Source organism: Sphaeramia orbicularis, chromosome 14 (assembly GCF_902148855.1).
Source record: "Sphaeramia orbicularis chromosome 14, fSphaOr1.1, whole genome shotgun sequence".
In the NCBI taxonomy this organism is placed as follows: Eukaryota; Metazoa; Chordata; class Actinopteri; order Kurtiformes; family Apogonidae; genus Sphaeramia; species Sphaeramia orbicularis.
The window spans coordinates 26,989,328-27,017,137 of record NC_043970.1 but is presented as its reverse complement, the minus strand read 5'-3'; the positions used below and the strand labels follow the sequence as shown (position 1 = coordinate 27,017,137).

The window sequence follows — 27,810 nt, the reverse complement described above, 5'->3', positions numbered from 1 at the left end:
TATAGTCAAATAACCAGGCACAGATTGTATTTAGTAAGTTAAAACACACAGAAAAAAACAGTAGAGATAAAACTATAAGTATAAATCGCAAACATACCATTAGGGCATACATTGGATGTGATGGTCAAACATCCTCTGGCATGAGATGCAGTCAGGCTTGAGGTGGAGTGAAGGCCGATACTTCAGGTTAAATCAAGATACCTAAAACAACAGACAGAAACATCATCACAAACTGACCAGACCAGAAAGTGTAATATTCATAAATAGGAACCCCCGTACGCACAGACAATCCCAAAACCACATGCTTACAAACACGTGGTAATCCGAGCACACCCACAAACATATAAGAGACTAAAAAAACTACAAGCACATCCAAAAAAATTAAGCGATTCAGTAACAGTAACAGTAAAACAAAAAAATTGTAAATAACATTTAAAAGTAAAAAGATAACATCCCCGCGTTCTCTCCCTGTTACGCCCTCCTAACCCGTTGTCCAGTTCCTATTTTCCGGGATACAAAAACCTCAAATCGCCTTTAAAAAAAGGTACGGCAAGAGAGAAATGGCAAAAGGTTGAATGCGGTAAGATGTGGATGAGGAGGAGTCGCAGCGCAGGGCTGGCTACAGAGAAAGTGGAATTTGTGACCAAGCAAAGGAAAGGGTGTTTTCTTTTTTTTTTTTTTTTTTTTTTTTTTTTTTTTTTTTTGGTGCTTCATTCTGCTTGGCTTTTTTGGATCCCAGCAGGATCCTTGGCTGCAGCTCTGTCTCTTCTTAGTGCTGCCAAAATTTGGACATATCCCTTTGTCATAAACTCTGTTGCATAAAATCAAATTGAGAGATAAGAAAAGATATAATTTAAAAAGAGACATTGGGAAGGAGCGGGCAAAGAAACCAGAGCGCAAGTTATAAAGAAAAGGACACAGCATGAGCGAAAGTGCACAGCAAAGAGGAGGGAGGCTTAGCAGCTGAATGCAAGGGAAACAAAACTTCATGTAAAAAAAGTCAAGATGGACGAAGGTTGTTTCGCATCAAAATTTTTTCCCTGCAAATATGTTATCTCCCAAGTACGAGCTGCAAAGTGTGTCCTCTCTGCTGCACAGCAGCCGATGCCTTTTCAAAGCTATGCCACGTAGTGAGAGAGGGAGAGAGAAAGCAGCCACTTTTTCCTCTCTCCAAAATGGCTGAGGGCCGGGGAAAGCAGCTAAGAGCACAGAGGCAGAGTGGTGCTCCCCGTCCTGCTTAGGGGTGGGCTGGGCGATTCAGCCAGCATCTCTCCCTCTTTTCCCTCGTGCCCTTTGTCCCATTAGCCGTCTTTCAGAGCGGGCGCATGGCGTACAGCTGTGCTGTCAGTGCATAAGGAACTCTACATGGCCCACCATACAGGGGAAGGCTTCGGCTGTAAACCAGTAAGGCTGATATGAATTATAGTCTGTCTCCCACATACCCACACCATGATGCTCCACACTGTTTGTCTTTTTTTAGTATTGATGTTTGGTGTTGTTATCTCCTATTGCTCTATGCTTTACGTTTATCTGTAATGTCTCCTGGATGCTTCAGGACAGTTTGCTGGTGTTTAATGGTTTGTCATTCCAACTATTTAAAATAATATTTAAAGTGTTTTATTCTTTCACAGTCACAGATTTTGAAATTTTACTTGTTAGCTATGGTAATTTGACATTTTTCTGAATTGCAAACCCTTTTTAGTTCAGTTACTTCACAAAAACAATTCCAAATTCACAATCTGTGATCTACCATGATTTTCACTCTGTTAACTTTCTTGTCTGTTTAGTTATCACTATTAAGGCGGTATGAATACACACACACAAAAAAAAAAAAATCACTTGACGATATGTATTCACTAAGCTATAAGTGATACATATTTTAGATTTTCTTCAGAACAGTGTTAAATGTAGCTGTAAGCCAAAGCCCTGCATTATATGATAAAAAATATATTCAAACTCCTGCAAGTGAAAGTGAACTAACCAAACATTCATAGTGCTGAAAGACTCACAATAATTAACAAATAACCTTACAAAATCGACCTGAAAAGTCTGATTACCATAGCAACATTAAAGCTGCCATCGACCCATGATTCACTGCTCTCTGCACAACAGCGTATTTACAGCTGCATTCAGTCCATTAAAAATGAAAGTGTGGTTGTGAAAGCGAGAGAACCATGAAGGAACCCGAAAAGCTCAATAGTTACAATATGTACTCAGTATTTGTGATATAATCATTTACTATACCCTGTGTGGAACAAAGTGCAATACAGGTACATCATATATTGACCAGCTCTACTCAGTATAATATAGGAAATATTTCTTGCAAATTGGAAAGGAAATCAGTGGTGAGAATATATAATATTTTGCAAAAAGCAAACCAACTTTGGTGCTATAGTTTAAGGAATGTCTTTCCTGTTGCACCTCAGCATCCCTAAGTATTCATGCATAATTAATGTTGTAAAATGACAATATTTCTGGTGGAGTATCTCAAAGCTCTTTCCATGGACCAAATATATTCAGAGAAACTTTGTTCCTGTGTCTTCTGTGTCAAAAACAAAGATAAAAAAAAAGCCCTGTAATATGATAATTCAAATCTAATAAATTACATAATGAAAAACAAGTAAGCAAAAACGAAAAAAAGTGTAACAACACAGGCTATGAGGAAAATGAAAACACACAAAAGGGCACAACATTTTACTCAATGACCTTATTATTTACCGCACTCTACTGTTGCAATGGATGTAACATTTTGTAATACTGGATTTTCCCAGTAAAAAAGGATAGGGGAAATCCACTTATGTACAACATGTTATCTTGTTCTTTCATACAGCAACAAATCTTGTAACATATACAAAGAAATACTTGTACAAAATATACAGATTTATAATCCACTGCTTTTAGATTAAAATACTTGATTCTGAAGTAAAATCACTGCAGGGATTTTTATTTTTTTAAATTATGAAGTATTATGACAGCTTTATAGTTTCTAATCGTTTTATGTTTTACATCTTGAACAGTTGCTTAGTATAGCCACATGCTAGCAAGCAGCTGCTCTGCCAAAATGACCTTAAGCAAGATGTTAAATCCTCATTAGGGAGTTTCTCATGCTGACCCTGACTTCTGACCTATGTAAAACCAAGAAGGTAAAGAATGACATTTTGTAAAATAAAAATGCGAGTCTTTCACCATAGATTCATCCACGTATATCAGTTTGTTTAGTGTCATGAACGGGGATGAAATGTTGGGTTCAGGATATCAAGTACCCAGGACCCCAGTTTGCCACAGCATGCCAATGGGCTGCTGTCTCCTCCATGGTCACCACTTGAATCTAAATGAACAGATTTGACTTTCAGGCTATTGCCAAGAACTCTGTCACAGCGCCGACACCGAGAAGGGCCTCTCCAAAACAGAATGTTAAAGAAAACACAGCGACCGACATGGGCATAACCCCAAACCTCTAACAAGGTAACCCTTAAAGCCACTCTCAGAGCCTGGGAACGAGGGGAAAAGAAAGGTGGCTGCCAACAATAGACTAAAATCATTACCACATATTTTTAACCATAATAACATAATGTCAAGGCAGAAGATACAATAACGATGGAGCTGCAGAAGTCCGGCCTGAGTAACACAAATTATCATTGTATTTGATTGTTTTAGTGAGAGCGTGTAACATGTTCCTAACTTTTCAAAATTTGTGTAATTATTCTCAATCAAGTGCACACAACCTTGAATGTTATAAATCCAACCCACTTAAAAATAAATACATGAATTCCTGTGGATATGACTTAAACCAACAATTTCCTTAACAATTTTATTTGTACAAGATTTATTTTATTTTTTTGCAATGTTGCTTCTGGTGGTAGAGAAATAAGATGGCTCACACTTTCTTTTATTTCACCCTCATTTTGCATCTAAATTCAATCTTTAATAAAAACAGGCAGTATAACAAAATCCACCCACACCTTCTGTCTAAGAGGCAGAACTATACTGGCATAGAATGACCTTTTAAAGTAATGTGAAGTGTTTTATTGGTGTATTTCTTCTTATGTACTGGTCTTAAAACATTGTTCGTCATTATAAATGAGGTGTCACTGCAGCAGGTCCAGAACAAACGTTCAACTTCAATATAACTTTCAGTGTGTGTTTTCTGGTTTTACTGCATGTCTCAAGGGTCTGTGCTGCCCTGGAAGACAGATGCATGATAGATTACTGGATGAACTACAGCGTTAGGAGGAGATTCATCTTCTTCGATTACTTTATTCTTTAATCTCTCGACATTTTTGATGCACCTATAAAATATAACAAGCAAATTGTGTTTTTAAGCCAGGCTTAATATTTTGATTGAAGTTAAACTTGAATTCATACATTATAGCGTCTACAAATGTGGTATTCCAGTGTCTACCAACAATCTGCATCCATTTCTCTTCTAACTTGTCAGACTTCTTGCATATTTGGCAAAACTACAGTTTCAGCAAACCGCAGGTGATTTCTGGGTAGGTGTGTCTGCATGCAGTGGTACTGGCATTCTCTTTCAGACTTGGTTCTTAGCGTTTGAAGAAAAAAAAATACCAGCAAATTCTAGCATCCTAGGGGGCAGGCACTGGAAATGGCTGCCTCTAATGATTTGGATACAGCAGTCAAAACATGAGATAACCGCCCACAGTCCAGCCTGTCTGTTGTTTTATTTGAGGAACTAATAATCTAAACCGAGCTCCTCTGAACAGTGCTTAGGCATGAGACACAATGTACTTAATCACTTCAGATTACATGCTGTACATCCACAACCACAAAAACATCAAAGTATTGTTGTGTATATGAAGTCATTGGAGCACGTAAGTAAAGTAAATTATGTCCAACAGAGTGTTTCTGCTCACTGCAACCAAAAGCAGACATAAGGACATTAGATTCAGCCATCTGTCTGGCAGAACTATACAGGGAGACGACAAAGACGAAAAACATGAAGTTGAGAAAAACAAAAATGTCATAATAGATACAGGTGTACATTCACTATGTTTTGCAGGGCCGTCATGTAGTAAAACTAGAGCCTCTCTTGATCAAATTCCTTCTATCTGGTGCCAAATAAATTACATTATAGTGTGTTTCCATGTACTTCAGTGCAGCAACAACACGCTTCACACTCGCTCTCATTTGTGTTCTCTACAGTTCATGTGTTGTCTTTACAGAGGCTGTATCTTGCCACTGATTTAAACTGAGCTGTGCTGTATTTTTAAGTTGTGTGCGAAGAACGCCTTCATGTAGATTTTATCCTCCTGTTCAACCCAGTGCACCAGAATGATGTGTGAAGTCTACACCGTACAGTGCAATCAGACAAGAGAACGGGATAAAGCACCAGAGGGAGACGCGAGACAGCAGCTTTATTTATTACTGTACATTTTCATTCATGCTCATACATCTTTGCTTCCTGATGTTTCAGTCCATTTTTATCTCTTTCTCTCCTTTCATCTCACCCATCTCTTGCAGTTGCTTGTCCCTCACTGTTCCCTCCTCTTGCTTCCCCCCATCAAATATTCTGCTCACGCACAACTGCGGCACCCTTTCTCCAGTCCTCCCCATTAATCCACACCACAGACATCTTGGCCCACTGTCTCGTCTTTCTCGACGTGCACTCGAAGCTCTCAAAGTCTGGGCCATTTCAACAGAGAGTGCCTGAGCATTTTTCACAGGCCATGAGGCCCACTGTTGAACACGATTTTTAATGCACAGACCCTGAATATATCAAGCAGTCTCTGAGGCATACAACCAAAAGCAGAGGTCATATCAGGATAAACACAAACACACAGAATGTAACCTCTGTTTCAACTGTAACACTCATTTATTTCTGTTGTAAAAACACTATAAACCAAAGGGATGTAGTTATTTTAATTAAATTAAACAGGGAATTATGCTATTTAAAAACATTAAATTATTTAACAAAATATTGAATTTGAACTATATTAATAATGAAGTAGGAAAAAGTGCCCTAACAGGAAATTAGAAGCCAACTATTCTGACCATCAACACGTTACTGAAGGACAAAGATATCTCTCAAGGTTGAGGACATGTGGCTTTTCTTTTTTGCAAATAAGTGTTTGTATGTTTGACAGTCAATTGGACAAAATTCACACTTTATTTGCCTTCATCTTAGTTATGATTAAATGGTGCCACATTTAACCAAAAACATTTACATAATTGAATCAATTTTAACATTAGCTATATCCATTAAGGTTTTTGAAAACATGCTGCATTTTCTTGGCTCTTCCCCAAAATAGGTTACACTATTTGCATACACGTTTTATTTATCTTTAATTGCAAAAAACAGAGCGTGAAAGCACAAAATGATCTATTAATGCCAATGTGTGTATTCATCTAAATAAACATAAATAATTTTGCAGTTCAACTTAAAGATGCAGATTGTATTTAGGGGGCTTAGAATAAACAAATAATGAAATTAAAAATGTTGATATTATAGTACTAGTATAGTGCATGGTTTTGCTGCAGTGCAATGTTAGACAAGAGAGAGTAAATAGTTTTCAAGACAAACTTTTCATTATGGGTGGCACTTCTTCGAAGTTAGGAAAGTATGCACAATGACATAGCAGGGGTAAGGCTGTAAGAAGCAGACAAAGATCTAATTACTGTATTAATTACTTAATTTCTATTCATCTGCAGGATACACTGGATTGTACTAATCACTTTAAGTACACAGCCAAATGTGGTATATTAACACATCTTCCATGACAGGAGGAAGAGGAGGGGGTGAAGAAATGCATAGTTGTCCAGTAGAGCCAAAAAAAAGAAGCACAAGAGGGAGAAAATCGTTTTTTATTCTTTGTGGAAAACATGAGTTTTTCTCTCATTAATGCCTGTTTCATATGGGAATTAACAGTAGCAAAATGCAGACGGAGGTATGGAGACGGAGAACATGGTGGGTGGGTTTATCCCCTTCATCTTCCTTCCCTCAAATAAGTTAAATTCTCCAGCAGGGCTCTGAACCTGCCCGCCGTGCCTCATCAGCCTCCCTCCTCTCTTGCTATTCCTTTCTTTTTCTCATCCTCCACTCCTGCCATTTCAGACCCTTATTCCCCTTCCTCCCTCCCCTCTCTCTCTCATTCATTCAGTTTAATTTTGAACTCTGCGCTGGTAGACAGGCAAAGAGGGTAGCTCCATGGTTACCTGGCACCAGGCCATCTCATTACACTGCCAATTGATTCTGGCCTGCCGCCATGTCCGCTGTCCACCCCCCCTCCGACTCCCCACACCATCCCCCCGGCTCTGCACCCCAGACTGTCTGCAGCAAAGGAGATTTCAGAACACACAGGAAAGAAAGAGGCAAACAGCTTCACTTTCAAACATCAAATTTAGCTCGCATGCATGCACAACAGGACCACAAATGTATAAATCCAATCCTCATTCACACAGATAATACAATGAAGGGAACATTGTACAGTATGATGAGTATTCTTGAAAGCGCCATTATTTATTTACTCATTCAAAGGATGTGTCATATAGCAATTACAGTAAAGACAAAATGCAAATACAAAGAGCTGTGTTGCATGCTTATGTAGAGATTTTGTACAAATGCGACTATAATCCATAATAGGGTCAGTATTTGTATTTGACCAAAAAGCACCTTTATAAAGCTCAGCAAACTCACATTCATATTAAATAATTAGCATTATTTTTCTCAAAAACAGAGGGATGTAAGTGTTTTTTGGAAGAGCAATAAAGTCAAGAAAAGCTAAAAAGCAGAGTAAAGTCAAATAATGTCTCACAGTATTTATGTCAACTTGCATTTACATAACAAATAAATAAAATGAACCTGACTTATGGAAATAAAATACATCTGAAGAAGTGCCATCTAATACAGTAGGTGTTGAAGCTGAATCTTAAACATTTACAATCGCCACTGAAAGAAAAAATGATAGCACATGATATTTTATGTATTCTAAGTTTACCAAAGCACTTCTTTCAACTTAGACAATTTTTAAGTAGATATAATTATAAAATCTATCAAAGCATGTAGTTGTGGGTCATGCATCATCATCATCATCATCATCATCATCATCATCATCATCATCATCATCATCATCCTCATCATCAGACTAGTCTCACTGTTTTGTATTTCAAATAATAAAACTCAGCTGCTCCTGAATTCTTAAATTAAATCCATCACTATATATTTACATCAAGCACAGTGAGATTAGTAGAACTTGGTGTATTGCTAATTCTTGAATAAAAAAGGATAGAATCCAAAATTTAGGATCACTCTACATGTGGAGAACATGATTTCACATTCACAAAAGGCTGTAAACCCACTGCTGTGAGAATCAAACTGTTCAGCTATCTGTCTCCACACGTTATCAATAACCGTTGCCAGCAAAATCATTTTTTCTCTTTACCAAGTCCGATTCTTAGGAAAAAAAATCCACTTAGAGGCTCAGGAATCGTTTCAAACTGCTTCATGTTATGACTATACCACTGCAATTTTCCACTTTTCAGGAGTTTCTCAACTCTCGCTCAACCCCGTGTCCTTATTCTTTGAAGTCATGTAAAGAATGAGCATGCCTGTGCAGACATACTTCTTCTATCTGTAGGTCACATACAGTATCAATTACATTAAAGTACTTTTCTCAAGTAAAGTACTTTTCTGCACTTGTGATTGTGTCTGAATGAGGAGCATTCATCTGCCTCCTTCCTTCATTTCCCTCCAGTCAAAGATGTGCTGACAGCAATAACAGAGTAAGTGACCACATTTCCTAAAGGTACATCTGAGGACTTGGTTTCCACAGTGACCAAATCTTCACAGCAGAGAAACTTTTCGCAGAGCACCGCTAAATACAGATGTGTCCAGCCTTTTAATGGTATTCCTAATCAGCAGTGTTGTATAAAGTACTGGAAAGTCACACTTGAGTAAAAATATAGGTACCCTCCAAAATTTACTGTGGTAGAAGTTCAAGTCAACTGAAATGCTCCTCAAGTTGAAGTCTTTAAATATCTAGTATTTAATGTACTAAAGTATATCAAGTAATCTACAATTAAATGTACTCAAGTAATTAAAGTAAAAGTACAAGTAAATGTTAATAATAACTAAAGGTAGTCAGAATTTTGAATATTATAAAGTTTATCTAGGATTTTAAAATATGGTAGAGTAAAAGACAAGCAGTCAAAATACTGAAAATGACAAGGTTTCTAAAACCTAAACAGGAGTAGGCAACTGCAGGTATTAGTGTTAATTAGTGTTAATGTTAGAATTAGAAAAAAAAAAGAAAATTATTTTTTTCTTTTTTGTAATGAGTAATGATACTGTGCATTAAAAATGTACTGGAATAGAAGTATGCAATTGAGTTAGAAATATAGTGTAGTAAAATTTTTGGTTCGGTAAGTTTTCGGTTTTCAAAGGCACGGTTCGTTTTTTTTTTTGATTCGGTACGGGAAGAAAGAAAACCCCTCAAAATGTCTATTAATGCATTTCTGAATTTTTAAACATTTTTCCCCCAATTTTTGGAGACAATAGAATATAGAAAAACAGGAATAATATAATTCTGCTGCTACAAATCAAATAGACAATAAAATAAATTATTAATATTACTAAATGTATTTTAAACATTAGTATTGCACTTTTTCCTGAAAGGTAGTTTCGTACAAACAAGAAAAATCTAATCACAGTTCTGTCAGTTCACATTCTGCATAAAAATAACAAAAAAATTCCACATGAAGTGCAACATTAACAAGAGGGTAAACTGGTATTCTGTTTAAACAAACTGAAGAGAAACACTGACAACACAATGAACCAAATTATTTATTTTAGGACAGAGAACAAACTGTTTATTATTATTATTATTATTATTATTAATAATAATAATAATAATAATAATAATAATAATAATAATAATAATAATAATAATAATAATAATGGATTAGATTTTATACAGCGCTTTTCCAGACACCCAAAGCGCTTTACACTATTGATCCATTATTCATTCGCTCTCACATTCTCCCTCTGGTGGTGGTAAACTACATATGTGGCCACAGTTGCCCTGGGGCAGACTGACAGAAGCGTTTAGGACACTGTGTGTATTTGTGTGTGCCTGTGTGCATGGGTGATTTTTTATTTATTTTTTTTTTGGCGGAGCCGGGGGGTAGGGGGGGCACGCAGTTATATACCTGGGGGTGCGGTCCATATCTAACGTAACGAACGCTGTCGTGAAACGAAAGTGAAACTTTACATACTTTCAACGTTCTATTTATTCCTCTATTATACAGCGTGCGTGATAGACAGACAGACAGACAGAGCTAGTGTAAGTGTTTTAGAACTACCGTAGTTCATAGGGGCCAAACAACGCCCGTCTTATTAACGTCTCTTTCCTCGTTGTTGTCTTTCACCTGAACCTGAACTGATCCAAACTGGACTGTAATGGTGGTGGAGGGTCTTCAGTCTCTTCCTTCCAGGTTCACATCATATTTGTTGTTTTTTTTAACCTTATATCAACTGCTATTTCATATTTCAGGTCAATGTGTGCTCCTTCAATATGTCCGTGTGAAACTTACGCGGATTTAAAGTTCCGCATCGAACGACGTCTTTCATTCCTTTTTCTTTTTCTCATCATACTGTGCCGTTTCAGTACAGCTGTGTACCGAACCGTACAGGTGCGTACCGAAACGGTTCGGTTCGGTACGGTACGTGTACCGTTACAGGCCTAGTACTAATACTCATACTCGTAAAGTTGATCCAATACAAACACACCGATACCACTTGACGGCAGCGTGACGTTCACCTCATAGTGCAGCAGGTACGTGGCCGAGGAGTAATGTCAGCAATATGGAGATTTTTCAAAATAAACGACGGTGACAAAAGTAACAATGACTGCAAGTTTACGTTAAAGACACAGACAGATACGAAGGGAGCATACTGTCCGTCTTCTGTGTACATTCCTTATACAATTCTGTCTGTTTTCCAGAAACGTGCAGATGTGTACCCAGAGCCATATAAAGATGATCATATTATCTTATATATAAGGCTCTGTGCATACCCAGATAGAGAAGCAGTACCACTGGGAACCATGGAGGTAGGGGATCTTTTCAAAGAGTGACTGTGTGAGTTAGTGAAAAACTACTGATATATTTATGACAACTACTCTCATCAATATCAATGTCAACATTAGTATTCACATTAGTATTACCTCCTCTGTTGTTGCCATGTTTGTTATTACTGACTTCTTCTTCTCAAAAAACTTTACTCTTCTTCGTGGTATTTGGCAAGTATGACTAATTAAGAGCGGTGCCCTCTGGTGGACTGATAGAGAAACACTCAATGTTTAAAGTAACTAAGAACTGCAATGGTACTATTAAGTACTCATATCGGTACTCAGTATCGGCAAGTAATCAAATGTAAATACTTGTACTCAGTCTGGAAAAAAGTGGTATCCCTACTTGAGTACAGTAGTGAAGTATTATTACTCTGTTACTATACAACACTGCTAATCAAGCTATACTGAGTAAACACTGTGGTTTCTCAAACTTTCAGATTTTACACCGTCTTAGATCTCTCAGCCGTTTAAGACAAAACAGAATCTCTACAGGGCGTCTCTGAAGTCTACATTTTATGCTGCTTGTTGCCAAAAACTCAGTCAGAAGTCAGGATCGATGGCTAATGACTCATCTTGCCCTATGAGACTTTCAGTCAGTGGCAGTGAGTGTATGGGCGGGTTCACATCCGAGACCTCATCTCACAGAGCATCTGTCTAGGTGTGACTCAGACAGTTGTAGCTTGCCTCTCCTTCTGCCACTGCTGGCAGATGCCAGGGTCGTGGCCTCTGGGTCATGGGGGATTTGAGTGTATCAGGAGTCAAAGAGACCATAATGCCATATGACAGTGTCTCAACTGTGCCTTCACTAATACTGTATTCAACATCCAGTGAGTCATTAAGTGAGATGTCTGAAAAGTACAGTGTGTTTAGATGATGGTTTCATTTTAACACAGTGCATCTCTAGACACATACTCTGCATGAAATGAAGCCTTGTGTGCAGCTACAGTCCCATAATGCACATAGAGGTCCACCATCAGCTGATACATGCCCTGTCCACACAAATATTTTTCTAAACTTGTATTTTCCGTCTCTGTGGTTATTTCTCATCTGCCCACACAACTTTTGTTTTACAAAATCTCTATGCACACATGAGAATACAAAAACAACCAGAAACTGCTTCAAATGCTCGGACAAACCAATGTTTATAGTGGACTGCTGGCCTTCAGATAATACTGGACATAGCAGATGCAGAGGCTTTAGTCAGTGATGAAGCTTAGCATCAAAATCATTAGTTTGGGTTGTTAAAGTGCATCCTTTGTTTTATAGATATATTTCACCACAAAACAAGTGCTGACTGTGATCTACTGCAAGTAAAACACTGACTTACACACTGTATGACCCAGTAAGGGACCGTGCATTTGGTACCTGGGCCTTCAGTGGGGACTTACTTGACTTAAAACACCTCTTAATACCACCACTAGGATGTCACAATTATAGAAAACACCAATACTAAAAAAAAAAAAAAAAAAGCAAAATAACAAGGCATTACACAGAGAGAGAGAGAATTTCCCATGTTGAGGTTGAATACCATTATTACTAAAGCAAGAAACCCAGTTAAGACAACTCCAAACCTCTACACTAAAACCACAGCCGTGCCATGTACATAATCTGGAGCAGTTCACAATCCGTTTTCATTTAATAACATGACAAAAACATACAACATTTTAATAAAAAACATCATAGCCTAGTCACCAGAGATGCTTATTATTTATATACAACATTCAACCTTCTTTCTTTGCACAGGAAAACTTCAGTGACTCTGTCATAAGTATGTGTGTGCATGTGTTTCAGTTCCATCATTAAGTCCTTTTTATGTCCATGGAGGCCAAGGCTGAGAGTCTCCTCTGTCCAGTTGTATTCCTGACATAAGTTTCTATTCTCTTAAGGGCAGAGAATGTCCACTCGACCATCTAGCTAGTGTCAGGGGTTGGCCAACCTCTCCTCATGATGATTCACTTTTTCTGGAAAAGCCGGCCTTGAAAATGTTTTTTACGTATGTCCTAGACCAAATCATTTTCCTCTCTTCCATCAGCCATTGTGGGCGTAAAAAAATCTACCTCAAATTTATTAATAATTCAGTTAAATTCAATTCTATTAAAATGAGCTTTTTTGGTATGAATCAGAAAGAATATTGCTAAAGCTATATCAAATCGTAGCTTTACTCTTACTATCCAATCAGAGGAAGGATAAATGCTGCAGCTAGCTGGCCCTGCGAGGTGACACTGAAATCCGATTGGTTAAAGGAACAGTCCCGATGCTGTACAGTTTAAATTACATGAGCATTCACTACTGATTCTGAAGACCCAGGGCAGATTAAATTAACCCTGGCAACACATAGAGACTGAAATCTGATTGGACAAAATATCTTACATCCACATACACGTACAGGAAGCAGTGCAGCCAAGAGAAATGCTAAGAAATGAAGATAATCTATTAGGAATAAAATAAAACAATTTCATGGAACAAATATTAGAATTTAGGATGTAAATGTAGGTCAGGGCCTTGCTGACCCTGACAGCCCTCCACTAGTATGACCCATATTTGATGTTTGAAGTGCATGGTCACAACACAAAGTAACAATAGGCATAAACCAATTAGGGTGGGATGCAATTGTTTTCTAATCTCTTTAGGGACTCAATCCAAAAAGAAATACAAATGAGAGTTTTATGTATGTTCACTTTAGAAGGCATTCTAAAAGGCCTCTGTTTTAGTGACCTAAAATTTCCTTTTCCTATATTTCCTTGTAGACAAGTGGCTTAAACAAAGAGAAATACATTCATTTTGCAAAGCAAGGTTTGGCACAGGAAAAGTCGACTTACTCTGTCAACAAAAAGCTCCCTACACTATCTTCTTGATAAAAGAAACATTGGCACTCTTGGACATTAGGTAATTGTTTGAGTTCAATATTAAGTGTGTTGAACTCAACATCAACCTCAAAGTAATTCAATAAATCTGAACCTAAACATCAAACTAACAAACAATATCAATGGGAGCTACTTTAATGTTTCAGAATTATTTTATTATTTTTCCTCAAAAGTCAGTGATTCAGGATGGCCACTAAATGTCACATACAAAATGCATGTCATTTCGATGAGTAAAATACAAAACAATGCTACGAGTTTGACTTAATTTTCCTCTTTCAAATAGAGGCACATCCCACCTGGGCTGGAAATATGACCTTCGGTTTTTTTGACGGTGGAACAGACAATAAATGTAGATATTATGGCAAATGATAATGTACTTATACAATACACACCCATTTTCACTGTTGCGTCGTGAGGTGAACAAGTTTAGGAACACATCCACCTGTCTACTTCCCTTCATTGCCACTTTTCCTTTAAGTCTGTATTCTATCATTAAGCTAGTAGTAAATGTGTTTCACGTGAGAAGGCTGAGTGAAACATTAAAAAAATTACCAAGACAGCTATCGTTTTCATCTACATATTTTAAGTTCAATATAATCAAACTGAACTGGAGAAGGAATCAAGGCTAAATGATTTAAGGTGCAAGAATCCAACTATAAACATACATTTTATGCGTTGACTTATTATTATATTACTGAATGCATTCCAACAATATCCAGTTTCATTCACACATGTATTCTGACTCTGACTTGAACTGTACCTCAAAACATCTGCAAATTAAATCCTATCAAAAAGCTGTTCTTTTTTTCATTCTGGTACATTCTAGCCATGTTACACTCAATTTGAAACCGAGCTATAAGAAATTATTCATAAATGTCTCAGGGCTGCTCGTGCAAGAGAACTAAGATAATACTGTACAATCCACATGCAAAACCCCCCAATATTTTGGCAGATATGACATTTTCTCTTCAAATGTACTGTTGCAGGAAAGTTCATGGACAGACAAGTCATATGAAATGTTTTAGGGATGAAAACATACTATTGATTTGGTCGATTCAACACGTACCTCAACATGAGATTGTAATTCTTCTATGGTATGGGGTATAATTATAGTTGCATGTATGATCTGCATATGCATGACCAGATTTGTGAATTTGTAAAAAAAAAAAAAAAAAAAAAAATGTCCAAATGTGTGCTAAGGTTTTCAAGTTGAATGAATGAATTTGGATGTGTTTAGAAAAATCTGTAAATGCAGATCTGAGTATGCATACGATGCGTTGTTATTATTGCATCTCTGCTGTTCACACATTTACCAACCAATGGTCACCTGACAATAAGCCACAGACAACCCATCATTACCATAACCATTAGTTTGACCTCAAAATGAACATCATCTGTGTCCTCTCTATTTTTGGCTGATGCACAAAAATGCACTGTGACTCTGCAGTTTTAGGACAAGGCCATCAATTTCCTCATAGCAGGTTCCACCCTTGCAGTCATCTATCCGTGATCCGTCGTCAATCCATCTCAAAAGAGACAGCGCCCTGAGGTACAAGAAAGTTTACTTCACATTCTATTGAGTGAAAGCAAAATGTATCTGAACACAATTTGAAAAATGCTGTTCAATTTATGATATGTTTGACAAGAAATGAATGATGATATACTTAAAACTGCATGTTGACATAAATTAATTTCCCTTCTATGCAGTCAAAACCATTTTTATTTCACTACATAAACCAAATTTATCCATCAAACATTTTAAAACAACCAGTCAATACTGCAGCCTGTCCACACACTCAGCTGCTCAGGAAGAATACCACGGAGCCTTTACAAATATTCATGGTCAACCTCAATGATATTTGTAGCCATTCTTGCTTCATAGCATCACAAATTAATATCTGCACATAACTATACACCTGCTCTTGTGCAAAAATGTGCAAAAAAGGTAGAAATTCAGTAAGAACCTGCTGCATCCAATTGGAACAATATCAGTGCCCTTGAGTAAGGTTGTAGTTTCATAAAATAAGGTAAATTTTAATGATATTTGTGATGCTTCTGTTAGACATACTAGTTATGCTATATATACATATTTATAAATTAACACACACTGATTACGTCAAATGAGTAAGGCACAAATATTGCTGCTGATTACAACTGTAACAGGTACGACAGCCTGGAGTTCAATAATAAAAGACGGCAGTACAGAGATTTTCCAGTGTGAGTCTGTCTCTCTGAAAACTAAGGGTTAGAGATGGGCCTCCCCACTTTGGGGCCCCTTTCCTGTACATGCACATGGGTTGTTTAAGGACACAGTGAACCAGGCTACCCGATCTAGAGAAGGGGCCAGGCAGGGGGAACAGTGACGGGACGGCCAAGTGGAAGAAACTCTCATGGAATCCTAAGAGCTCAGGCTGCTGGCTTAAAGCGAGATGGAGTACAGAACACTGGGAGAGAGAGAGAGACGGGATTGGCTCATGTACAAAGAGAGGGAGGAGCCTGTGCCTTCTGAGGAGTGGGATAGATTTATGAAGTAAGCGAGCGGTGAGGAAAAATTATGATAAAGGTGGTGGCAGGTGGAGTGGTGCAAAAGGGCTCCACTGCGACAGTTTTATAATGTGAAGTTACAATACAAGAGGAACTATTGGGGGTTTTCTAATATAAACAGCAAGTGAACCTTCAGATGATAATTAGGAGGGTTGTGTTCTGAGTTTTCAAACCTCCAGATTCAGCATAATAAACTCAGACTGGCCCAGATTTTGGTGATAAACAAACACACCTGCATTTCAGTGGGAATGGGAGCTGCCACACAAACTTCCACTGCCCCCTCCCTCTCCATTTTCTCTCCCCTTGTTACCTTGTCTCCCCCTCTCCTGCGTTCCTCTCTCCTTCTGTTGCTCCCCTTTCTGTGTGAGTGTGTCTGGGTCCTGCTGTAGGGGCTTTGTCTGCGAACACTGGAGCCCGGACCGACCCACGGGGGCCAGAGCCATGAATACCCACACTGTGAGAGCCACTCTTTCACTTCACACCACTTTCTCTACTGGAATGCCTGAGCAGTGAGGTAAGAAACGCATGCACACGCTGTCATGTGCGCACACACAAACACAAATTTTCTCACTTTCTCTGCCCTATACACACTCACACATACACACACATCTCCACATACACTACACTATACACACAAACTGAGTGAGTCATGCAGTGATGAAAAGCCAGTGTTTTGTGTGTGAACCCTCTCACCCTGGACTCACATCCTGAGAGCCTTTCTCCTCCATCAGTCCCTGCCAAGCTCTCCCTCTAATTAAAGACCATCGGGTCCAATAGCATTGGCCCAGCTTCCCCCAGACCATGCCCCATCCCCAGCTCACAGAGGTCCTGAGCAGAGCAGAGTCTATGAGGAATGTGAATGACTGTGGTGATTAACAACTTCTCAGGGTTTCTAATTCCCCAGTTAATGGTGTGCTTGGCCACAAGACCCTTGCCAGCTTTACAGCGAAGCTGGCCTAATAGTCAACTTCGGCTGAAGGGGGGTAGTCTACAAAAACCTCTCAGAAACGTTTGATCTATTTTAACGAAAAATATTACAGTGTAAAATGCCCGAGCTCAGTATATAATAGAAAATACTACAATCAGTATTTTTTGTTTAAAGCAGCATTCAGCATTGACTGCAAAAATATTTGCATACTAAAAAAAAATTAATGGATGATGGAATTTCAAGGTGCAGTGGTAGTTACACTATGTTTGCATTAGTCACGCACCTGTAGCTTACAATTACAACAAAGGAGGTAAGAGCTGATATCAAGTTAAACAATACTTTGCACCCTCAGCTCTGTCATTTACTGAAGCACAAAAAAAATTTTTTGAGAGGCATAGGTCATTCAGAAGACTAAGCAGTTTGCTCCATTTGGCTGTGATTATTGCTGCGGGACGTAAGCAGCCAAAGCAGCCAACAAGCCAAGCATGTGAGGGGAGAGGCCATTCCATCTGTGCACAAAGTATGCTTCAACTGTGATTGAATTTGGATTGGTATGTTCGAGTACTATTTTGGAGGGCATATTTGTGCCACGTCTAGATTTGCATAAAAATCTCATTGAATCAAATAGAAAGCTTGTGCAACTGAGCAGCAAACAATTAAAGGCTTTGAGCAGCTGGTAAGCATGTTAATAACAAAGCTGGCTAAAAAAACAAACACTGAATAAAGATGCAGTATACAACTGATTAGATAATGAATCTCACTTAGCATCAGCAAATAACATTAAAGCAAAGCAACTGAGTGACACGTCTGACAAGCACAGACTGGTTGTCTGTGCTTGTGACATCACTGTCCACATGAGGATTGGCTAACCCGGATCACTCTGTAAAACCCTTTAGAAATACAGTATGCGGGTAACATCGCAGACACTGCATCCTTATAGCATTTAGACTGTGGTCACGCCTTTCACCTCTAACAAGTTATTCTTTTTCATTTTGGACATCACTCCCGAAGCTGTGGCACTGAGTCATTTTAATAAACATCCAATAAAATACTCTGGTTTGGAAAATGCCAAACATTACCCAGACATTACCCGACTGTTACACATGTCTGCTGTGGAGGAGGAATAGACCAGGCAGTGATGTGAATGTAGGAGATGGCAGTAATTAGACCGAAAAAATTGAGTCAGAGTATATAAGACAAACAAAAACTTCAGGAACAAGCTCAACATGTTACAGGGGAGTATGTTACAAGTATCCATGAATATTTATTATTATAGTTTGTCTGCTAGTGAAGGACAGGGACCTTAGAACTTACACCTAGAGTAAGAATCAGAGTAAATTACTACCTATAGTGTACTTATACTGTCATAGTGGTCTTTATGAAAACCAGACATCGATTAGACGTAAACATCAAAATTTCAAGATTCAAGATAATAAATCATATAATACAGACCAAAAAGGATCGTTTAATACTAGTGATAAACTTTTAGTATATTTATGATTAAAGGAACAAACAACTATATGTAGTTTTAGATAGTAGTTGTCTTATATTACCGTACTTGAACACTTTGTCTCATAAAAACACTATCAATGCCAATGATAAGAGAAAGAAAAGGTATGGCCACTGGGTGTTTTAATCAAAGCTACTCCTTCTTATTGCACTGAAAGTCACAAAAATAATATTTCTTGCGTGTATAGATTTATTCATCATACCACCACCACATTAACATGATTAATATCACTGCACTGCTCCTGATTTGTTGGTCATTAGCTCAAAAAATATGAGTCAGCACTGTCTGAGGAAAAAACACTTTTGTTCAGAAACCAATAAATCAGACGATGTTCTTGGGTGTGTTGTTCCATTTGAGACGTGATTCAGAACAGAGGAACGTCATTATGAATGGTCAAAAAATCTTAATTTCAGCACTCAAGTAACTGTGGGTGTGTGCGTACATGCATGGGTACAGCACTAGGGTGTGTAGACACCACAGTGGTTTCCTGTACTATTGTGTCTGTGTTTGTCTGATGACTCAGTTGCACTTTCTCTTGTGGTGAGCATAAGAAACAAACTGGCCATTCAACCACATCACTACTACCAAAACTGAACTTGAATCATATCCTCTACCACACACACACACACACACACCATACACACAAAGGGAAAACAATCAAGTATATCTCTCTTTGTCATAGTCATGTGCAGTGGTGAGGGTGTGAGGCTCAAATCCACCCAGGTCAACACATATTCCTCAGCCTTTCCACTGCATGTAGACTCACACACAGAAAATACACACACAACAGACAGCACGTAACTGCTACCATGTGAGACGTGAACTACAGCTGTAAGGCTGGGAGGGTGGGATAGATGCACACAGCAGGCAGAAACTATGGTCTGCAGTCTCACCTCACTGCATCTCTAACACAAGTTGCATCTACCAATCACACTAAAAACCCTGTTACACACCCGACCCCATAATGATGCAGTACAATAAAAACCAATGTCTGAGAATATCAAAAATGACAATACTGTTCATTATGAGTGTGATGAAATTATACGTATACTATTCATCTTATTACTTATGCGCGATATTAATCCTGAAGGTAGAAATTTCTACTGTTAATGTCCTCTTTAAAGCTTAATAAGTTCAGAAAATTGGTTAATTATATTATAATACAGCACTTATGATCAGGAAAAGACTGCATTTAAGATGTTTTATGACACAGTTCAAGACTGAAAATGGTAGACCTATTAAACTACAACTCATGATTATCCCAAAAGCAAAAAAAAAAAAAAAATAGAATTAAATATTAATTCTGTAATGAAACAGATGAAGCTCTGAGCCATGAAGGTATTAATACACAGTGTTTTAGTTAGTCTGCTGATTTCTCTAACTGTTGTAACAAATTGAAAAGTGAGTGAAACAAAATATCTTTCAGTGAATTCATCTTTCTTTCTTTCAGGTACTCACAACTTGAGGTGGAGGAAATTCTTGTCATATCCAGAAAAACACAGTAAGAATCTAAGATATGTGGCTGCCATCCCAAGCAGAAAAATCCCATTACAGAATCAAACCCAGATGGAAAGAACACCTTAAAAAATGTACTTCAAATGCTGAAGGTTATCCCACTTCACCAACTAATAAACAAAACTAGGACAAACAACTATATTATCCATTGTGTGTGCCAAACATTGATTTAATACGTCTAATGGGTCCCAAATCTTAGCACGTTTTGAAAGAGAGACACTAGATTGCAATACTAACGTGAAATTCCTTAAACCTACAACCACGTCGATCTTCCAGTGAAAGGACAATTAAAATCATTATTAAAATGTCTTGCTCAACATAATGAGGACCTGGACTTTGTCATGGCAGTCATGGCTTTTCCACAGATAAAAATCTTAGAATGAATACTGTATTTTATTTCAGTGTTTGGGAAATGCTTAGAATGCTTAGAAAGTAGAAATGCTTAGAAAGTAGATCAGGAGCTGCATCAAAATACATAGAATTACATTCAATCATTGTGCACCCTAGTTTTTTGATAGATCAGGGTAAATTAATTTAAAGTATTTATCAGGCAAATAAAGGCTAAGAAAGAAAAAAGGAAGAAAGGCAGGAAAATCCTATTAAAATGGCCTTGTTGTAAGTTCAATGTTAAACTTTCCGAATATTTACTGACACACTGCTGAAAACATTTTAATGAAAATATTCTTCCTGAATATATATATATACAACTCAGATGAATTTGGCGATAGTGATGACACCCTCATTTAAAAAAACATGAGCAGATTTCTTTTGTTTTTGGTCTTTTCTCACTTTATCTACTCTTTAGGTATTTCATTTGAGTATTTGCAATTGCAGTTTTAAGTACAGACAAATTCCTAAAACACATAATATTACAATCACTGTAAACTAGTCATCAGTGAAACATAAAAATGTACACACCTGAAAAACTCTGCGGAGATAAACATGGTGACAACTACCGTCCAACTAAGCTCACAGGAGCATATTCACATGTTACACACACTCAATATGAACAGTGACACACACAGCAACTGATAGCGAGATCCTGAGTTGGCTGGACGCTACAGTCTACAGCTGTTAAGACAGGACTGCCACACTGTGTCAGACAAGGTAATGGGGATTTTTTGCTGTGACAGATTTGACAGTTACTGACACCAGAAGTGACTGAGTTTGGGGATGAAGGTGGGTGGATATGATTATTAGATAGGGATGCACTCCTAAAGACATGGATGAAGAAGAGGTCAGTGTAACCCAAGGTAACAGAGCCCCAGTGCAGTGATATGGGAGTAAACTGGCTCCTCCTCACTACCCTTGATATACCCTTGAGTTTCACAGAGGGGATAAAGCAGGAGAGAGCAAATGCATCTCTACTCTGTTTTCTGCATCGACTGAGAACTAACACAACATAACATATTAAACATAAATAAACCTCAAAATGTATAACTAGGTCATGAGAGTATTTTTCATTTCAAGGCAGAAAATTTAAATTAATCTCTAAAAAGCCATTAACATGGGTAAAGGTTCCTTTTAATTGTGAGGATAACTGACTCAAGGCCATGCCACGGTATGATATCATAAGCGACATATGTTCATGTTTTCATACATAATAAACTACTTTTTAGAAACACTCACATTCATGCCTCTCTCAAATCCACTTAGTTCTTCCAAAATAGCCTCTATAGTACCAAGGTTAAGAGCTCATCACCAATCTGCCGTTTCATTACACTACACATCATTCTGACTGATAAAACTGGTGAAATGGGAGTGGAGACTTTTTTCCAGTGGCTGCTGTTGTTGCTGTTAAAATACTGTATGTACAATAGACAACAGTGGGTGTGACTTCCACCTGCAGGCCAGCCCAGGAAGTGAATGTTCAACTCACCGGTAGAAACATGGTGCTGCTTTCCATCCATTTCAAAAGTTCATGCAGGCATCTAAAGAAGACAAGATGAAAAGACAGTTGAGCAGGTCTTATGCAGAGCGGGAAAAAAAAAAACATAAAAAAACATGCTGTGATGACTGACTTGAACCCCCTTCGTTGCTCCACATCACAGAATATTCTCCTGTGCTGAGAGAGTACAGAGTCTAAAATTTGAATCAGAGCAAGACTGGCTGTTTGAAGATTTAGGTCAGGATTTGGCTCGGAGTGTTATGTAACCCGGTATATGGGCCAGAATAATAGTATTACATGTGATATTGCGGTTCAAACAGGAGTCACAGCAGTGAGAGGCAGGCTGATGTCGACTGCGGCAGTGTCTGTGTTTTCAGGCTGTGGCTCTGCGTTCATCAGACAGACATGCCCCAGAGAGTAGTCCAAGTCTTTTACTTCTTGCCTCATTTGATTTCTGTTCTTCCTTAACAGTCTGTGCACTCTGAGTTATCTCAAGACTGCCATTCTACATCTTATATTTTTTCTCCAATTCACCAATGTTGCCATTTCTACACTTAAATGCTTAGACTTCCCCATTTACTCTCATTGTGACAAACTGCCAGACATCCAGATGGATTGAAAGACAGAGAAAGGTCTAGACAGACAGACAGACGGACAGACAGACAGAGGATAGATAGATAGATAGATAGATAGATAGATAGATAGATAGATAGATAGATAGATAGATAGATAGATAGATAGATAGATAGATAGATAGATAGATAGATAGATAGATAGATAGATAGATAGATAGATAGATTCTGTTTCTAGGATCTCATTAGGCTCTTGTCAATCTGTCATTGCCACTGTTTTTTCCTCTTTTGCTCTAGAAGGGTGGGATATCCGCATTGGTTGCTATGGCACCAGACAGCTCCTCGTTTCCTCAGACAACGGCTAACTGTATGTCTGTGTGTGCTCATGTGTGTCTGTGCATGTGCACGTTAGTGCGCATCCACATGTCTAACTTAGTGCGTGAGCAAAGCACACATGTGCAAGGCCCCCTGTGTATAATGTGATGAGGTGCAGCTAGGTGATAATCATCAGTGTCTGTATCAGATTTACTGTCTCTTCACTGCAATCAAGGATGAACCACATTTATGATTCATAATCCCTGACAGGTGAGCAGGTACAACTCAAATTTATTTAGTTTTAAAATTGTCTTCCATCAGATGATTTATTTGTTTATTCATGAGATGTGTCTAGCTGGCATACACTGGCAGAAGACAGGAAGATTTTACTACATTTTGACACCTCTGTCTTGTTTCTGCTCTTTCACTTTCTGTGTGACTTCTCAAACTGTGTATCTCACTGAAGGCCATCCACTGTCATTGAACCTGCCTTACCTCTTTCTTCACACTCCAGCAGAGGGCAGTGTCTGCTTGACACTATCCATGCCTCCCCTGACCTACAGTATTTTCTAGTAAATGTTGATTATCACAAATTTTTCAGAAAACACACAATGACATTTAAATTTTACTGTTGTAAGATTTGGATTTTTGTAAGTCTGAATGCATCATTAAAATCTAACATAAGACACCAATGCCACTGCAAATAGTTTATAGATAAAAATGAATGATAGCTGACTGAAAAAGAAAGCAATAACAAAAAATTAAGGCTTTTGTAACTAAGAACAAGTTAATGTGCAGCACTATATTGCACTAATTCTCAGTTTCTAAAGAAAATATCACATATGTACAAAGAAGCCTGATATTTCCATTACGTCCAAGGGAATTTAGTTTTCTTTCCTACATATGTAACTTCATAGCTAATGACAGGAATGACAGAGGGTGCGGCCATTAAACTGTTTTCCTAAATATCTGCCAAAGGACGATGGCTATGATCTATAAGAACTACAGATGACAGATGGGCGGTAAAGAAGGAGAGCACTCTTGCCTTTATGTGCGTCTGCCTGTTCATGTTTGTGTATATGCGAAGAGTTTGTGGTGTTGGGTGAAAGAGGTGTGTTTTTTTCCACCCTGAGGGGCCTCAAGCTTGAGTTGGGTGAGGCGGGGCTTTGGGGAGGCGCAGCATGGGGCGGGCTGTTCAGCTGAACTCAGTGCACTGAGCACAACACTCGGGGCGGGAGGTCACAGAGTCCAGCATTCCTCTAGAGCGCTGTCTGTTTACACGACTGCTGCTGTGCTGTACTGGAGGGGGGGGGGTCTGCATAACTACACCATCAGATAACACTCATTGCTTGCATATATGTTCATCATCTACCAGAGATAAGAATGCTTTATTCATTGTTTCACATGTTGAAAACCTTTCAGCCATTCAGGCATTTATACTACAGTTTAACCCCTTCCTTCTTATTATACATTAAGAGAAAAGACTAAAATGAATCTATCTCCACATGAATGAATGGCACTGTATGCTACCTCCTTTCTTCTTTGTGTTTCTCATGCACAAAGATAGTGAGAAAATACTTGATATAACTGGTTGAACGTAAGTCTAAACATAGCAGACTGCAACTGAATTGAAAAACTAGAGTAGCCTCGCCTGTACCTGTATGCATGTCAATATAGAAATTGTTATTGCTGTTGTACTAAATCTAGTAGAAAACATCTTACTTGTACAACAGATTATATTTCTTTCAGATTAGTGGCCTAAAATATTTTATTTATTTATTTAATGTGTATATTAACAAAAAATGTGTTCGTATTACACTGTATGTCTAATGTACAATTCCACATGTAAAAAACACTATATGCAGCCAAAGTCAAAGCTAAACAGCTATCCTTGAGCAAAGCCAAGGCCTAGGCCCACACCGAGATTATCTGGGCTAAGTCAGTCTAAAGAGGACTGGTTAAACCTCTTCTCAAGTGGCTTGTCAAGTTATTGATGCAAGAATAGCTTGGACTTGGCTGAGCTGAGTCGCTGCTGGCCTCTCTGCTTAGCTAATCTGGGCTGAACTTTGACTGTAACTCCTCTGTGCTTCTGCTCTCCCATCCCAGAGCCTAGAAGCCAGCTGGTCAGCTCCAGGGGAGCACAACAGAGTAGGGGAGTGACACCCAAGCCCTAGAGAGACAGTGCTCTGACTGTACTGTGGACTAGGGTGGGGGTAACGGCTGTCAAAGGCTCCATTGTTTGACAGGCCAGCATGGTTTCACGTGCAGCACATGATTCTCGCTGCAGGTCTGAACTGCTGCCCAGTCTGACCTAAACTGTCCAGGAGGATGTAGCTGTGGCCTCCCTGGGCAGGTTAAAGTGTAACCGTGTCCGTGTTTTCTCAGGAAAGTGTGTTTATCTAGAGGACCAACACGGAGGCCCTTTTGTTTAACTAAGTAGGGAGGCTCGCCCTAAAAGTAAAGCTTTCTGAAACACACAGGAACCAGGTGGCCCTTCACTGTTTCATTTACCGCATGTTAGGTAGCATGTGCCTGGCCCTGTTTGTGTGCTCGAGTGTTTGTATACATGTGACAAACAGCAGAATGCAGATACACTGTCATTAACATGTTAAACAAATCTGTGAGGACAGTAAAGCACAGACTGAGATTTCTTTTTAATCCGCAACAATGCAAAAGAGCACAATGAAAGCACACGCGGACATCGAAAATGTTCAGCACCTATCCGCCGCTGGGAGTGAAACAGCTGCAGTCAATTAAATGCAAATAGCGCAAGGTAAATGATCAGGCACAATGTGGCACTGTGCAGCAAGGTAAGGCGGGCGTCCTGGAGGTTTCTAGCAAGACATGACAGCAGTGAGTTAAAACAGATACAAGTGTAGATCCCTGAGCAGAAATAATGACAGATTGGACAATAATTCTCTATGTAATGCAGAGCAAACGCAAGCAAAGAATCCTTCCTACCCATAATACAATACCATGATAGACTAGAAAAGCACTCGGAGAGCACAAACCAAGGCAGATCAGTGCCCCCCCAATCACCACCAAAATTTAATCATTTGTTCCTTATGCCGTTACCAACATTTCCTGAAATTTTCATCCAAATCCATCCATAACTTTTTGAGTTACCTTGCACACGGACAGACAGACAGTCAGACAGACAGACAGACAGACAGACAGACAGACAAACCAACGCCGGCAAAAACATAACCTCCTTGGTGGAGGTAAAAATACACATTATTTCTTCAGGCCTTGAAACTAGTTAAATATTTTCCTTGGTAGAAAAATATCTTATTTTCATAAAAATCCTTGCCTGAAGTGTGCGCAATTGAATTAAACTGTTGATTTGCCATACAAAGTCCTCTTTAGTGGGTATTATGATGCTTCAACTTGCAACAACTAAAAACAAAGCTATCTCCTTCATGTCTGGCATCTCTTGTTGTAGCATCATCTTCTGCTTAGAAGACATTTTTTAAGCACCATGAATCGCTGAGGGTCTATGAAGCAAAATTACATTATGCAGTGACTTTGACACATTGATGATAAAATTTCAGAACTGAGTGTTAACCCTTCAACTAAATTCTTTGTGGCAACTAAACACACTGTCACTGTACTGATATTCAGTCATACATTAAACCCTTGAGTGATGAAGGTCTACTCCTCAAAGACTTTACTGAAGCATGCACCTGTAAAATACTCATTAACCAACAGTGTGATCAGCTGTAGAAAAGGTAACCACTCCTGTATGGACATCCAGTATTGCTCAGCTGTGGAATGTGAAACCAAACATTATTATTCATCAGTCTACTCCATCACAATCCAGGGTTTCAGCAAATTCAATTTTAGACTCTTTAAATATCGTTATGAACGCAGTTTAGGACATATTTCAGTGATCTTGGGAAAAAAGCATATAGGATACGAAGGAAGATTGGAATCTGATTTAGGTGTCTGGAACAATATTAGGTGATGGAAGATATTTGCTGGAAGCTTCATGTTTATCTGACGTCTCATGTGACTCAAATACTTTAGATCCTAATTTGACTCTTCAAGTAATGTTAAAAATACACATATTAATTCTAGAAGTAGCTATTTTTGATGCACATTAACCCACGCACCACAGTGTGGCTGTGAGCTGTGTGGGCTCTGATAAATTCTGACCAGGCTGCAAAACTTACATTGGTGATTACTGGTGGTATCATATTATTTTTTATAGATTTACATTTGCTGCATAATTCCAAAATCATATTCAAGGCATTTTTAAAGCCTAAACTTTATTGAATTTTAAAGTTTTTAGTGACCTTCAATTTGTTGAATCATTGAAAATTTGTCATATTTGCAGGAGGTCAATCAAGCGAGCAACAAGAGAGCAATTAAAGCAGTATTTAGTACTAGCTCTAGTGATATGGCAGAGGAATCCTACAAAACATATTGGAGATGCAATGACTTTCTAAAGCAAGGATTTTGCATTAATACTCTGCAGATATCAAACAAATTATTATACAGGCTATAGGTTTACAGGTTTATCAAAGCCAGTGACAATGTTGTTAGTATTTGGCCAGCACTGTCTCTATGAACACAGTTATCCATGAT

General features: G+C 38.4%; 1 long non-coding RNA gene across 1 annotated transcript; it reads right to left on the bottom strand.

The window, feature by feature from the left end:
* Positions 1–22,516, bottom strand: LOC115433173 (uncharacterized). The gene is made up of 3 exons (XR_003937321.1): positions 22,470–22,516; positions 22,328–22,379; positions 1–201 (listed from the first exon to the last, which is right to left on the bottom strand). It is a non-coding gene; the product is annotated as an uncharacterized LOC115433173 (long non-coding RNA).
* Positions 22,517–27,810: the final 5,294 nt, after the last annotated feature.